The sequence below is a fragment of the Leiobunum rupestre genome, chromosome 10 (genome assembly GCF_980474605.1).
Source record: "Leiobunum rupestre chromosome 10, qqLeiRupe1.1.hap1, whole genome shotgun sequence".
In the NCBI taxonomy this organism is placed as follows: domain Eukaryota; kingdom Metazoa; phylum Arthropoda; class Arachnida; order Opiliones; family Sclerosomatidae; genus Leiobunum; species Leiobunum rupestre.
In genome coordinates this window covers 54,017,482-54,034,882 of record NC_143393.1, presented here as the reverse complement: position 1 = coordinate 54,034,882, position 17,401 = coordinate 54,017,482, and the positions used below count along the sequence as shown (strand labels likewise).

The following is a 17,401-nucleotide window of genomic DNA, read 5'->3' as shown; positions in this document are numbered from 1 at the left end:
GGACAGGTGACAAAACCAGCATGGGTAGTAGAACCCTACTACTGATGGTCGCACCCGCGACGCAAGCCGCTCAACCCAGCAGAAGGTGCAGCAATGGTACGACCAGCCCGCCACTTCGCACACAGTAGTGGGATTGAGAGCCGATGCTCTGGCAACTCCGGCCGACACCCTACCTGGGAAGGTTGAGCGTCAAACCCTTTGGAAAGAGCTCCTAAAGGGGAACGACGAGCACACAGCAGTCCAAGTAACCCGGCACAGCTGGCACCGGAGATCCCGGTGTTGTTCCAAAAGGCCGGGAAACAGGACCGCCGTGCCCGCAAATGGAGGCCCGCCGCCCCACAGCAGGCTAACCAATCCGCCGAGGCAGCCAGTTTGCCTGGACCCCCTCCGTTAGCCTGAGCCGAAGCGCAGTATCCAGCCAAAACCTGACCGAAGTCGCAGGTGGAGATAGGACCATTTGATCGGAGCTAACATCTCCCAGTGCGCCACCGCCCTTATGGGTTACAAGAGCCGGACCTTGACTCCCCGGGCAAACTACAGCGGCGCTTCGAATAGAAGTTGGGCCGCGGTATCTCAAAGGAGTCAAACTTCCTAAGAAATAAACGACTTCGAGAATGGCCGGCGCCGATGGGGACAAAGGAGAAGTATACCGCAAATTTGGTTTTTACGGGGAAGCGTCCATCGTCGTTTCTACGTGCCTTAGATTCTATGGGTCATTCGTCAACAGACCATATAGCTTGACAAGTAAGTTTCAGTTAAAAGAGAAATCAAGCCGTCAGAGAAGATTATGCCGCGCAGGGGAAATCAGGTCGAATATGAGAAACAAAATGTGGATGAATATCGGGCCCCCACCAGAAACAATAAACAAAGTACCCTTTCTAACTCATACAAAAGATTTATTTATAAAAGTCGGGATATTAAATGTTTTTCAAGTACGTGACTATTCATCAATATTATTTCTGTATAAAGACTTCCATGGAAATAGGAAACTATTGCAACCAAACACAACTAAAAAAAAACTAGATTAGCTAATATGTTTAAACTTCCACTTTGTAGGAAGTGCAAAAAATTTACTCTTTAACCACGCACTATTTATTTTTTTGTTGTTACTTTTTAATATTTCATTAATGCTCTGTTTCTTCTTTATTTGAGCTTGCATTGTAAAACACCGAATGAGAAGCAATGGCTTACAAGTCAGATATGACTTAGCCCTACAGCAATTGTTATTTCAAATGAAATATTAATAAAAATTGAAAATTGAATTGAAAAATAAGTCTTTCTCGTCTCCCAAATAAGCTTCGGTAGCGTTCTACGCTTTGGGACTGAGGTAACTTCGTCATTTCAATATACAGACGTTCGCTTTCAACTTTAAAAAACAATGCCAATTAGAGTGGTCCCGCACTGATAAATAGTTTGCTCCTAACAAAATGTCTAACAAGTCAGTTAGGTTAACTCATTACGAAGTTGCTTACAACATGGCGAACAATATCATGTTAACCGAGGCAAATATACACAATTTTAAATTTAAATATAACGAACATACATGAACCAAAAATGGCTTTAATTACAAAACTGTGCCAGCTTTCGGAGGCAAGCTCCCTTTTGAAATATACGAACTCGAAACAAATACTTACGGGGAGTGTACCTTGGGTATTAGCCTAGCTGATTAGCTGATTCTCGAAACCTATGTGGTAGTATTCCCCACCAATGATTAATTTAACTTCGGTTTGTCTTTAAGTATTCAAACATCAACTTTCTTAAACCATAAAAATCCAAATAAAAACAACAACACAAGTTTTAAGGTGTTGTAGTACGTTTCTGGTGGTAATAATAAATTTATGGAATCGTGTGTTTTGGATATTGTCAGATAGAGGGCGTCGGGGTGGGTAGTGTGATATAATGGAACAATTTGTAAAAGTTATTAGTAAAGATATCCTTTTTCGGGTATTATTATTTAGTTTAAGTTTTTCGCCAAAAGAACGCGAGTGTGACTAGGGTTCCTCGTGATCCTACGACGTTCCGATCTCAATTTCGTTTTTCTTATCTTTCTCCGAGCGAAAAAACAAGAGCACCGTGGTCGTTAGCGCATTTCTTTTAAAACGATCGCCCCGCGCAATGCGGTAACCACTTTCTTATACTCTCGAAGTGGCCCGGGCCATCCAATTGGAATTCTTTTCCAGCATGGGTGGACGGAAGAGGTAAATATTTAAAAAAATCGAAAAGGTTACGCCGAAATAGCGCGAGAATTCTGAAAGATTTATTTTTGAGTCGAATAGGAAGTCTCCGTCGGCTCTAACCGTTTGTCAACTGAGATTCCCTAAGTAGCGACGAGTGAACACATAGGAGCCCAGCACCCAAGCGCCCGTCCCGAAGGGGCGAGATAACAATTTGGTGTTTAGGAATAGCGTGACCGAAGGTTGACGTAAGCGCAAGTCCCCCGGACTGGGGCTGTCGCCCATAGAGGGTGCAAGGCCCATAGTCGCTTGCAAATTCCTTGGAGTTGGTTTGTTCAGAATGAAGCCCAAAGTCGATGGTTAACTCCATCTTAGGCTAAATACGACCACGAAACCGATAACGAACAAGTACCGTGAGGAAAAGTTTTAATAACTTTGAAGAGAGAGTACAAGAGTGCGTGAAAACGTTGAGAGGTAAACGGGTAGACCCTCAAAAATGATCGTCGGAGAGATTCAGTCGCACGTCTTCAAAGGTTCGGCCGGGCGTGCACTGGCTGCTGACCGTTTGGCTCATTTCCTTCCGTTCAACCTACGCTGCGACCAGTCTGGTCACTGAAAGATGTCTATCTTTGAAAGCGGGCACGGGAAGGTGGCCGGCGGCGCGCTCTTTCGGGAGTGTGCTGGCGGTGTTTTAGCCGGCTCGTTTCACGAGTGAGCAATCGCTAGACCAGGGACTATACTAGCCCTGTGCGGCACTCCCGTTTTTAGTGGGAGCGATGCGACGGGATAGGTGGCTGCCTTGGGATCCCGCGTTCCTCGTGGAAGCGGGCACACCGAGGGGCCGTCCTGATAACCACGTCGACGGGGCAGAGCGAGAGCGTACACGTTGGGACCCGAAAGATGGCGAACTATGCCTGGGCAGAACGAAGCCAGAGCAAACTGGTGGAGGTTTGTAGCGATTGTTACGTAAAAATCGATCGTCAGACCTGGATATAGGGGCGAAAGACTAATCGAACAATCAAGAAGCTGGTTACCTTCGAAGATTCCCTCGGGATAGCTGGCACTCGGAGGTTGCAGTCTCATCCGGTAAAGCAAATGATTAGTGGCCCTGGGGTCGAAAAGACCACAACCTATCATCAAACTTCAAATGAGTGAGAAGTCCTGTTTTCTCGACTGAAGCCCGGACAGTCACTTGGATGCGAGTGCCGAGTGGGCCACTTTTGGTAAGCAGAACTGGCGCTGTGGGATGGACCAAACGACAGGTTAAGGGGCCCGATGCGCGACACTCATGAGATCCCAGGAAAGGTGTTCGTTGCTATAGACAGCAGGACAGTCGCCATGGAAGTCTGTATCCGTTAAGAAGTGAGTAGGAGGGGCGCGGAGGCGCGCTTCGAAAGTGCCGGGCGTAGAGAAGGGTTCCATGTCAACGGCAGTGAAACATTGGTCAGTCGGTCCTAAGAGATAGGAGAAATCCGTTTCGAGGTCAGACCTCTCAATGCAAGTTTCGGTGGTGGCAGAAAGGGAATCGGGTTAATATTCCAGAACCCGGACACAGAGATTGTCCCCTTCGGGGAGTACATTGCGGTAACGCAAACGAGCTTGGAGACGTCGATGGGCGTCCCGGGAAGAGTTGTCTTTCATTTGTTAGGATTCGACTCCGTGGAATAAGTCGCATGGAGATAGGGATGGTGTTTCCGTAAAGCCCCGCGCGCATACTTTCTTGATTGTTGAGTCGAACGTTATTGGGTGAAATGCAATTTATGATATATTTTAGATGTTGTTTGTTCTCCAAATTTGAATAATGCACAGGGGAACTGCATGGAGAAATACTCTTTTATTCATTGTTATCTATGTATGAAAATAAATTAAAATAGAAAAAATACTTAGAGCAAATTATAGATACAATCGAAATATAGAAAAACCAATTATTTCGCCAGCAACTACATATTCAAATATTCGTTAAACTTCATCCACATCCGCTTACGCCCAAGTCTCCGATATAAAAAATAAACATGAAATGCCGATAAACTCGCAACACCAATACCCACATTTATAAAAGTGAAACTTAACTCTTACGTCTCTCTACGGCACCATCCTTTCCAACGACTCCTCCACTTCCGCCACCCCTTCTAAAACCTTCTCATCTTCCACCACCACCTCCTTCCTCCGTAACTCCTTCTCCTCCTCCTTCCTAATTAAAACTTCAGCCTCCTACATATATTGCATCAATTTATCACGGCCGGCGTTAGGGCAAAAGTACCCCGGGCCCGGGCCTCCGAAATGGACCCGCCGGAACGGGTGCCTAACTAAAATTATCTGACAATTTCCAAAAAAAACAATTTTTTAGTAAAAATTACCTGGGGCCCGAAAATCCTAGCGCTAGCCTTGCAATATATCAATATTTAACAACAAATTCAATTATTAACAATTCCATATTTACTAACACCATATCTTAAAGGGCCCTGAATAGTTTTCAAATAATGCGTTCGCAACCTCAGCAGTCTTATTATTAAAATAGATTGTTTGTTTCGCGTACGAGGCTATTCTGACCCACAACTAGAGCCCAGATATACCCCTCCCGTCCAACGCCCCATTAACAATTTTAACTAAAATCCCATCGTCCCGCGCCGAATATTTAATCCGTTTACCACTATCAAGAATTCTACACAAAATCAACAAACTAAACCATAAACTTACCCTTTCTTCGATGGCTCACTTTTGACTAAACAATTAAACACTAACCCATCTTCCCACCCACCCGATGCTTCGCCTAAACCCGAACATTCGCCCTTAACCGCTTTAGCTGCCATAGCTTCCAAGAAACATTTACCACAAGACAAAGAGCCGATAATCTGTCCCTATTAACACAACCAATTCACAAACCCTTCTACCCAACCAATATACACCGTAAAACTAACCACCTAACCTAACCTTACGAAGAACCACTACACCTATAACAAATACCGATTCCTTTATCTATATGAATTGAACAGGGTTGCCAACCTCCAAACCCCAGAACTTCAAACTAAAAAAAATACCTATAAAAACTATACCACAATTGACCAACAATGATAAACTATCATATAAAATTAACATTCCAACGGACAAACAGATCCATTTCAAATTCCCCCCTACCATTTCAAACCTCCTCTAAAACAAACACTTTAAAAATTATATGTTCATTATGTTCTTAACTTTCACCTTTTTTTCTTAAACGATACATTTATATACATATACTGAGGTTTATGTTGAAACAACGGGGGAGGGAAGGGGGGCCGGGGGAACCAAGGGGGAACCAAAAGTTCGCGTTCATATCCAACAAGGGGGAGCCAAAAGTTCACGTGCCTATTCTAGGATTATTTTCAAGGAGAGTCAAAAGTTAACGTGTACCTATCCTAGGGTTATTTCTCATTTTTAAATGGGGAGTGAAACGTTTGCGTACCTATCCTAGGGTGATTTTTCTTGGTAAAAAAATTCGCGAACCTAACCTAGGGTGATTTATGCCTATCAGTACGTAGAGGACAGAGAACTGAAAGTACTTAGCGGACAGAGAACTGAAAGTACTTCGAGGACAGAGAATTGAAGGTGTATAAGACATTTTGTGTTATGTTACTGTACACATTATACCGTGCGAAGACAGGGTCAATCATGTTTTTAGAAATAAACAGCATTTCAGTATGCTTATTAAATTGGAATTCCAACCATTATTATCTCCGGTATTTATCAAATGGATACAAATGACGTACAACACAGAGTTCAAAACGATAAAGGGTGCAAAGGGGCATTTACATTTTCCACACGAGAAAAACAAATTGTGAAATAACGTATTCATTAGATTAATGTATAGACCTTTACCCCAATAAACAATTAATTTCAAATATAGAAGAAAACCAACATTTCAAGAGCGTAAATACATCTTGGAAAATCCAATGACGATTGTATATGATATCATCATCGACCTTTATGCTCTTAATGGAGTATAAAAGTCGAGAGTGAGACCATTAACACCATTCTCTCCATCGACATCCAAAGTGAAGAAGACGAAACCTCAGACTCTGAAATGTAAGTATAATTTTTTTTCACTAACTTAAAACTTTCACGTTCGACAACGAACCATAGAAATATTTTATATTTTAAGGTCCGGAACAAACGTTTTTCAAATTTCGGCGAAGAAAGCGGTATCTATCACCGCGGAAGGGAAAATTAAGCTAGGACTTACGGACGGCTCATCGGGAATCATTTTGACTGAGGCAGAATTCAAAGAGTTATGGAACAGACGAATGGTGATCACGTCATTCCTGGAAAGCGAAACTATCCAACCCTCTTCATCGTTCTTCGAAGGCTCGGCAACCAAACGTATCGAGATGTCTACTTATCAAGACCGGCGTGTGTTGGACATTCGAGAGATGGTCCCTGGAACTGGAAAGAACTACGGAATGCGCTTCCCAACCAAGAAAGGGTTTAACGTTGGACTTGAGCTGTGGACGACTTTACTTGAGAAGTACGAAAATGTAATGACAATCTTAGGAGAGACCATACGGGTTCGAGATTTGATCGCGGATAACGTAGTGTCCCAGCTACGCGAATCAATTCAATTAAACTGTAACGGTTGTATGTATTCCCTCCCGTCGCAATTAGAACATGACTGTTTAGTTCAAGATTGGTCCGAGAGAGTAGATACAGCCTACCCGAATGCTGTGAAGACTCTTGATATTATTGCTACTCATAGTGTATTTCTAAATAAAACATTTTTGAGTCACGAATTTTGTAAACAAATTTTAACTATTATTATTTGTACTTCGAAAAAAATGCTTCTATAAATAAAATAACTTTGTTGAATAAATATCATTCCTTCTTTGCTCTTAGACATTAGTAGTCATGGAAATAGACCTAAGCCTAAAGCACCCTTTTAACGGAATAATAAGCGGCGCTACCCAATCGGGAAAGTCCGTGTTTGTGGCAAACCTAATTAAGAATATGGAAAAATGTATTTACCCAGTTCCTGGGAGAGTAATATGGTGTTACACCGAATATCAATCTACTTTGTTTAATTCTGTACTGAATTACTCGCCAGCGGTGGAATTTCTCGAAGGACTTTTAGACGTGAATATTCTCGATCCGAATATAAAGAATTTAGTAATACTTGATGATTTGCTATGCGAGATTGCCAATAACAAAGACGTGACAAATCTCTTCGTTAGAGTAATCCATCACCGCAATACCTCAATCCTGATTCTAATGCAAAACTTATACTACCCGGTAAAGAGATACGAACTTTGAACCTGAATTCGCACTACTTAGTTATTTTTAAATCACCACGTGACCAGTCAGCTATATACCATCTTGCGAAGCAAATATCACCAGGAAATAGTAAGTTCGTCATAGACGCGTTCAAACAGGCCGTAGCTCAACCGTACGGTTACTTGTTAGTTGATCTTAAACCAAGTACACATGATAAACATAGACTTCGGTCTGGAATTATACCAGGAGAGCAAGCGGCATCGGGGAAAGTTTTAACAACAACATGGAAAGACCCCTTGAGAAATCTATCCGATTAGATTAATTAGGGAAATTGTTAGTTGATCTTAAACCAAATACACTTGATAAACATAGACTTCGGTCTGGAATTATACCAGGAGAGCAAGCGGCATCGGGGAAAGTTTTAACAACAACATGGAAAGACCCCTTGCGAAATCTATCCGATTAGATTAATTAGGGAAATTGTTAGTTGATCTTAAACCAAATACACTTGATAAACATAGACTTCGGTCTGGAATTATACCAGGAGAGCAAGCGGCATCGGGGAAAGTTTTAACAACAACATGGAAAGACCCCTTGCGAAATCTATCCGATTGGATTAATTAGGGAAATTGTTAGTTGATCTTAAACCAAATACACTTGATAAACATAGACTTCGGTCTGGAATTATACCAGGAGAGCAAGCGGCATCGGGGAAAGTTTTAACAACAACATGGAAAGACCCCTTGCGAAATCTATCCGATTAGATTAATTAGGGAAATTGTTAGTTGATCTTAAACCAAATACACTTGATAAACATAGACTTCGGTCTGGAATTATACCAGGAGAGCAAGCGGCATCGGGGAAAGTTTTAACAACAACATGGAAAGACCCCTTGCGAAATCTATCCGATTAGATTAATTAGGGAAATTGTTAGTTGATCTTAAACCAAATACACTTGATAAACATAGACTTCGGTCTGGAATTATACCAGGAGAGCAAGCGGCATCGGGGAAAGTTTTAACAACAACATGGAAAGACCCCTTGCGAAATCTATCCGATTAGATTAATTAGGGAAATTGTTAGTTGATCTTAAACCAAATACACTTGATAAACATAGACTTCGGTCTGGAATTATACCAGGAGAGCAAGCGGCATCAGGGGTTTAGTTTAATTGGGGAAATTTATTGTGATATATCAGTCAACATTGTACTGTACTTAGCAATATTTACGTGAACTTCAACCCATGCGAGATTCCTTAAAAAGGGATGGAGTTTTTTGAGGAAAATCATTCTGATCCGGAAAGCTGCCAAAGGAAAATCTTCAAAGAGCTGTAGTGAATTTCGCCTTCAAGACGTTGTTATGTGAGTAAACTTTTAAATACCCGGACTGTTTGAAAAATGTTGAGCCTTCTCTTAACAAAACTTTATTGACGACAGATTAAACTGCCGAGAAATGACTGGTTTTATTGAAGCAAACTTCTATAGAGCGGGCGGGGAATGGATCATTAACGTAGATGAAACGGGAAACTATCAAGCGTGGACATTCAGACCACCATTCCCATTTTCGGATCTATCTCCGGAGGATAAAAGACAGTGCAGATGGCTAACGTGGAACATTTGCGACGTACGTTGGGACGAGGGAGAACATGATTATAGTAGTCTACACGAAATCGCTAAAATAATTCGAGAAAGGGCAAACACCTTTTATTGTAAGGGAGTAGAAAAAGCGCAGGTTCTCTCAAAATATTTGTCGGTTGACGTTAAAAACGTTGAAGACTTGAGTTGCCCCCGTCTTTCGACCATATACTGTATTAACCCGCCGGAACATTGTAAGTTCCATCGAGATCCTAATCGCTGCGCCATCGTTAAAGCGCATAAAATCGCGACATGGTTCCGCCGAATAGGTTGCGAGAAAATATAACCTTTTTGAAATATTTATCATCCGGTAAAGCGCGCCAAAGAAAAGCTGCAATTAAAAACGCTAGTAATGAAGAATTGAAAACTTTAGCCGAATGCTGTATAAATGTTTTGCGCGGTTCCGTGAAAATTTCAGACGACCACAAGAAGCGGTTGAAGAAACATCGTAGTGTTCTTCGTAATTTCAATCGAAAGTTATCTCCGTCAAAGAAAAGAAAGATCCTTAATCAAACAGGTGGATTTTTACCTATTTTATTGGCCCCGATCCTTTCAATTCTCAGCTCCGTGGCAGGCGCCGCTATTAGCAAGGCAATCAAGTGATGGCTCGGAAAATGATGCTGGTTTCCGAAGACGTTTTTAGAAGACTCCAAAGTTCCGAAGCAGGGAAAAATAGCGCGCCGATACCGAAAGTGGATACTCTCCTCGAACTACATACTGATCCTAATAACGCTATGGAACATAAAAAATTGAAAAAAACTGAAAAGCTAAATATTTTTAATCACAAATTACAACAACGTCTAAATAAGGTAGTAAAAGAAAGTAAAAACACTTTGGTTAAGAACTGGAAAACGCAAATCGCCTCTGTTATTCCAGACTATTATATCGATCAGTGTTTGGCGTTGTACAAATGGATAGAAACATCTACAAATATAAAATTTAACGACAATGGTGAATTAATATATCGCGGTGATACAATTTCCGGTTCGCATATTATAGATCTTTTGGCGTATTGGGCAGTTAATTCTAGAAAAATTAAAATCGTTCCCGGAGTTGACGAGTTTTACGATTGTTTAGTAAAAGAAAATGTACCTTAATCATTATTTAGAGAAATAATAGTTAATAAAAGTAAAAGTAAACGTAAAATGGAAGCTACTGTGGATTTAAAATCTAACAATAATGATGGTAATATGACTGGAAACGGGTTCCAAAATTGGATTGTCTTGTAACGTTTGGAATAAAATTTTATTAAATATGAAAACAAGTATACTTTCTCTTCATTTCAAACCTATCCACCACAATGGACGGTAGTGCGATGGAAGCTGCTATTTTAACCGGTCTCACTAATTCATTTTTTAAATATCCGAAAGTACTGACTGCGATATTAATCGTAGCTATAATTATTATCTTCGAAGTATGATGAGATTTTTTTCCGCGGAAAATGTAGAAGAGCACTGATCGCAAGGAAACATAATTAATTTTAACTCGAACCGAAGTTATCTACTAAGTATAGTATCGTGGATGACTGGGATAATGAATAGATGGCTAATGTCTATCCGTTTTTATATGACGCTATCAGAGAAATAACTTGGTCTTTGAGCCGATGATGCGTTATAGTTAAGGGTTATTTAAATATCATAGTTTGTTCAAACTGATTTAATTTGAAGCTTTTCGTACATAAATTGATATCTATCAACGTCATGATAAAAACAACAAGGATTAGCTTGGTAAATACCCAAAAACATTTCGATAAGCGATGACACATTGATACTGTCTTTATTTATAAATTAGCACAATAGATATTGTAATATGGGGAAATTTATTAAATTCCATATGTTATTTGAGTTCAATGTTTATTTCAATGATTGGATTTGAGAAGTTAGCAATGTGTAATCACAATACAAAGTTCGGGCAGGGTATAAAAACCCATCTTATTTCCATCGAGTATTCAGAGCTCAATAAACAGTCTCAATACCTCCATCTTTAAAATTATCCAAAATGGTCAAACGCCCTCGTACTGATTCTGAGAGTTCCGGCGAATTCAGTCGGGACATCGATTACATTCCACCGAATGACTTCCAATATGAGTAAGTAAAACTATTTCCATAAACACTTTTTATTTTCTTCCGAATGTAATAGTAAATTAAATGTGTGCAGCTCTGATGCTGATGCTTTGCCCTACGGCTCGAGTCCTATTCCACCGAATGACTACCAATATGAGTAAGTTTAACTAAACCATAAATACTCTTTTTTTATTTTCACTCGAATGTAATGCTAATTTAAATGTGTACAGCTCAGATGCTGAGACTCTTCCATACGCCCCGAGTACATCACTGTTAGATGGAGCCGTTCAACATCCATCCCCCTCCCCCGTTCCCAATGAACTGCCGATTAATAGCATGAACGCTAATGGAGTAACGTATGTTCATATATTCGTTATATGTACTTTACAATTATTTTATTTATTTACTTATTCATTTATTTTTAAATAGACTCATCAACGCTATTATATCGTTTATGGGGCCCATGATCGAGACATCTGGAGACAGGGTCGACACATTAATGCTGGCTTTAATTTCAGAAATATCTGAAATAATAACGACCACCAGGTGCGGTATATAGTATTTCAGTGGTGGGGAATAAACATAACAATTGAAATTTTTTTAGCCGTTTCAACAGTGTTGACGAGGCTCAACACGAGGCTGGTGCCATGGAATTTCCACCCCCAACGTACAAGGCACATAGTAAGTTTCTTAAAATAGTAATTAAAGTTCCTTATTTTATTAATTTATTTTTAAAATATTTAAATTCTTTAGCGTTATCGACCGTGTGTGAAGGGTGATCATGGAAAGGAGGTGGTTATTACGAGATGTGGAGGACAACATCCTCGAAAGGGAGAACGGATTTGCTAGGGATATGATTAATATTATTTACGAAAATATGATGTCATATATTGATTTTTGAAAAAAAAAACTGTCCTCTAATACCGATTTACTCTAAAGGTTCAGTTCTCTGTCCTCTAAGTACCGATATACCTTAAGTTTGTAAAATGAAAAATAACCCTACGATAGGTATACGTTAACTTTTGACTATCCTTGAAAATAATCCTATAATAGGCACGTGAACTTTTGGTTCCCACGTGTTGGATACGAACGCGAACTTTTGGTTCCCCCTTGGCTCCCCCATCCCTCCCCCGTTATTTCAACATACACTTTTATACTACTGATGCCGTAGAGAGACGTAAGAGTTAATTCTTACTTTTACAATTGCGGGTATAGGTGTTGTGAGTGTATATGCATTTCATGTTTATTTTTATAAAGGAGACTTGGTAGTTAAAATTGGCCGTTAGCCGGTGTGGTTGAAGTAAAATATTTGAATATGTAGTTGCTGGCGATATAAATTGTTTTTTTATGTCATATATTGAAACATTATTAAATTTATTCGGAAATATATCCAACTCAGAACTGGCACGGACCAGGGGAATCCGACTCAAACCGGCCGCCTTGGAGGATTGTGTAGCCTGCTGCGGAGCACGGTGGTCCTGTTTCCCGGCCTTTTCAAACATAATATCGGAAACACATACGTCTTTTTCCCACATTTTCTGGTTTTTATCAAGAAATCCTTTTTGTCATTCTAAGGCTATTAGTTTTTTCTCGACATTTTACCAATTCGGGCTTATTTTTGAAAAGCGAAGCCTCAAAATACTATTTGTATTTCATTCAATTTGGCATCTTTATAGACGGAGCATACTTGTGTGCAATGTCGGCTGCGCGAACAAAATCTCGCCTCTGATGCCAACGTTGGCATCAGAGGCGAGAACCATCAGAGATTGTTGGCCCAACAATCTCTGATGGTTTTTTTCAGGAATCGTCCATTGCATTTTCTTTTTTATTATTTCCTGAAATTCCTTGTTTTCTGGAAACTTTGCTCTTGTTGTAGGAAGTAGAAGAATGTTTATCGTGGCTTTTGGCTTCTCATAATTTTCTTCGTCAGTGTCTGAAGAATAAATGAAAATAGTTCTAACCATCCTTACCTTACCTTCTTTTACAAAATAATATCCTCCATTAATCCTGCTTTAATCACCCTCTTACCTATTTTATTAAAATAATATATGGTTCTTTTCCACTTCAGCGTCACAGGAAGCAGAAATATGAAGATGAACCGGAGGAGGAGTGTCTACTCGGCCTGGTGATGGCGACGCTAAAGTCTTTTTTGAGTCTGAAACTAAGAAATATATAAGTTGTTTGTTATTTCAGAACCAATTGAACTGTTCTTACTTGGTTGCACTTCTCGTATTAAATTTATTTTCTTTGATATATGTTGTATGGTTGCACTTCGGATGCCAAAAGACTCAAAACCATTTCCCATTCAGTTGCAGTTCTTTCGAACATGGCATTTTGAAGAGCTTTTCTTGGGTCCGTTGCGGTAGCTTTCGGGAGACTTAAAGCCTCTTCAAATCAATAACATTTAAAAAATTAGGTGACAAATAAAGTCTTTTGGGGTTTTTCACTTACCGGGAAATTTCATTCGACACGTTAACGGGTTTTCCTTTTGTGTTAATAAAGAAATTAACAAACATTGGCTATAACAAAACAAATCATTAGTTTATTAAGCAATTTTCCCCTCAAACTAATAAACTATTATCTTATGTGCCACAATTGCTCTTTTCCCAAAGATTTATTTCCCTGGCCATTTTGATAATATAGATAATTATACAATTATACTTGTGAAGTTGTGCTGCAGTTGTTCTCGTCATTTTCCATGAATTTGTTAAATTCGATAAGAACGGGATAGTCATCCTGGAAACTTTAGTAAAGTCCAGCCTTAAGTAACGACGCCTTAACTCCCCTTTCCCACTTGCAGGTTTTATTCGTTGGGCCTGGTCAAATCTATATGGCTATCTGATTCGGAATCTAAAACAGTTATAAGTTTCATATTTCGCAATATAAGTGTAAGGGCATAGGGTCGGTGGGTAAAGTGACAGAGGGTCGGCCGGAAATGGGACAGATGGTCCGTCAGCTTACCACTAAAGGCAAATGTAGATATTTTTTTCTTCGAACTGCTCGAGGGCATATGACATTCTTCATCTGAGGAAGCCCCAGAAGAATATTTCAATGGTGTTTTTTTCCACAGTTATTTTAAAACCAAAGTTTTCAAGGTGTGATTTTACATTTTTAATTAAAAAAGGCCAATTGATTTCGAAGAAAGCGTATTATTATTATTATTTGATATTTTTTAAAACTTATTTATCTTTCGTATACAGGTGAGGAATGCAGTTTGGTCCTCGTTTTTGTGTTTCATTTTCATGTGTGGTGGGAGCCAACCAAACGTATCCTAATTGCAAATAGGCCATAAGAGGCGAATGCGGTTGGGCGGCTTCTTAGACACTTTTAAGTAATAAACCACACTCAAATTTTTTAAACTTTTAACGGAGCTGACAAATACGAAAAAGGTTTTTATATATTCCTCGCAATTCTTAGCCAAATAAGACTCATAATGCAATTGCGAGTACCTTTTAAAAGACTTTAAAAGACATTTCAAGCCCCTATTAGTAAATAGCATATCTCTTTGTTCGATACTATTTTAATAGAAACTATAAATATTTCACTATTTGCGTAAATGATACTTGCTCCTTTTAGCGCTAACCTGGAACAAAGGTTGTGTGACGACAAGTTTGAAGATGGAAACGAGGGTCTTTTGCAAAGTGGACTTAACGTTTAACTCGAATTTATTTTCAGGAACATCCAACGATTAATGTTTATCACGGTGTTTTGACTAGAAAAACTCACATGGCGCGGTTATTTATTTCATCCTAGAAAAAATCACAAAATGCCTTAACAGTCAAAATAAAATAAGTTCTAATGAGGTAGACGCAAGGAGCAGTTCATATTTATCGAAGGTGTCAAATAATGTCTGCCACAAATGCCACAAAAATAATTGATATTACGAAGATTTTTGTTAAATAAACTAATATTGTTTATGAACTGATACTTAAATTAACAGGTAAGGTTATTTATTTTAACCGTAATATAAAAACCGTTTAAGGGATGTGTCACCGATGACACCAGTCTATAAATTAAATTACGCCTTTATACTTACTCCAATAAACATGAAGTGGAAAATATTGGAGGATACGAGGATTAGAAGTGGTAATTAAATAATTAAATTAATAAATAACATATTATCTTTCTAAGGATATATTTCAAACCCTCCTAAGAGCAAAATATGAACTTTAAAAAGCATTTATTTTTATGGACTTAATAATAAAATGACCAAAGAAAACATTAAATTGTCCAAAAATAAAAATGAACGTAAAAATGATGGTTTAAACCGAAAAAAATTTACCTTGCCCAAAAATTTAAATTGACTAGTCATCGTCGGTTTCCGCTGTTGAAACGGCTTTCCCAATAGGATTAAAAGCTCGGTTTTTATCCGAAGTCCCAACTAGAAGCACTGGGAATACCCTGCCTGTTGGTTTATACGTAGCGTCAATATGTAATACGGAAGTATAATAATACAAGTTGGCAAGCCAAAATATATCTCTCCTCGGAAGAATTGTCCCTAGTGGTATTAATTTCTTGAGATAACCCTTAAAGATATATCTCCGCAATTTAGAGTTATTTGTTAAAAATGTTAACCCAGTTCTATCCCGCCCGGTATAAAATTTTAATTATAATTAAAATAATTGAGACGAAACGACCAATTTTAATTTATTCAGAATATCATAAGTTAAGTAGTTACAACAGTGAGTTAGACGTACTATAACAATGCACAATTGAATTAAACCGTTTTACAGAACAAGTTTATCAGTTAAATATAATACGAAGCAAATTTTAATGAAAGAAATATCTACAGAGGCTTTTTGGAATTTTCTCGCTTACGAAATACTTGCCGCTTCTTTAACGCTCATTTTATTTCAACACTCTCCCTTGATGAAGATACCGCAGAATAGCTATTTTCAACATCTGGTAGTGGACGACTCGTTCACTTCCTGTTGACGTTGTGACACATACCACATGAAAAAGACCAATACCGTCCAATTTTCAATATCATATAATGACTCGCACACCCAGGAAATCAATGACTGCATTAGGAATCGTAGATGTCCAAATATCCACACCAATATAAAATGAATTAACAAGAAGCGAAAAACTTACCATTCACAAAGCACAGAAAGCCACTTGACTAAACGACAGCCTATATATCAATAAATGACCGTAGACGGAATAGTTAGGGCTCTTTATAAATAAACACAAACGAACTTAATTGATGCACTGCATTAAACATCTTAATCAGTCGAGAAAATGTTTAAAATAAATAACGAAGTACTGACGACCGAGTTTAAATACACTTGATAAAAAAGACTGAAAAACAAAATAAATTACAAAAAAACTAACGGATTCTACCCTTTATCGTATCTGCTGACTGCGCTAAAACAAGATATGACCTTTAAAATTTCATACGTAAAATATTTAGACTTAAACAAGTTCACAAAAATTAAAAAACAAAGTTCAATAAACAATATATACAGATATTGTATTCATCCGTTAGTAAAAAACCCGCCTTCTCATAATGGTTCCTTTACATTAATATTTTCCCTAAGGAAGTCAATGGCTCGGCGGTGAACTATCTGCATTGTAACAATGCGACCCGAGTTCAATTCGTGATCACGATCAAATTTTACATTAAATACTAAAATATTTAATTAAATATAAGATTAAAATAATTTATAAATATTTAATTAAATAAAAGACCCACAGACAGACAGACACGGTGATTGTATAACCCCTCCTAGGGAGAGGTAAAAATAATCAGCTAGGCTAATACCCAAGGAACCACTTTAGGCCTAAGTCATCGAGCGACTTTTTTTATAAAGCCTTTAATTCAGGTTGCCGTGTTACAATGCGTAGGAGGGTGGTGGCAAGCCCTGCGAGCCAACAGCGCCATACACTTACTATTACCGTTAACCTCAACAAGTTTTTATGGAAAGGGAAACCTAAGATCTCGGGGAAAACCCCTTAAAGCAGTCTACATTATTATTTTAACTAAAATACCATCGTCCCGCGCCGAATATTTAATCAGTTTACCACTATCAAAAATTAAACAAAATCTTACCCTTTCTTCGATGGCCCACTTTTGACTAAACGATTAATCACTAACCCATCTTCCCAAAACCTCCTCCACTCCTTCCCAAACCTCCGTATATGTATATAAATATATCGTTTATCAAAAAACCGTGATAGTTAAGAAAATTTAATTTTAAAGGCGTTAATACGTAAAGCGGTGTTTGTTTTGGAGAAGGTTTTAAACGGTACGGGAGGAATTTAAAGACGTGGAAGTAATTCTACGGTA

The 17,401-nt window shown here is 38.7% G+C and overlaps 1 pseudogene; it reads left to right on the top strand.

The window, feature by feature from the left end:
- The first annotated feature begins 2,214 nt into the window (after positions 1 to 2,214).
- LOC149926212 (large subunit ribosomal RNA) lies at positions 2,215 to 4,019 on the top strand (annotated as a pseudogene).
- The last annotated feature ends 13,382 nt before the right edge of the window (positions 4,020 to 17,401 follow it).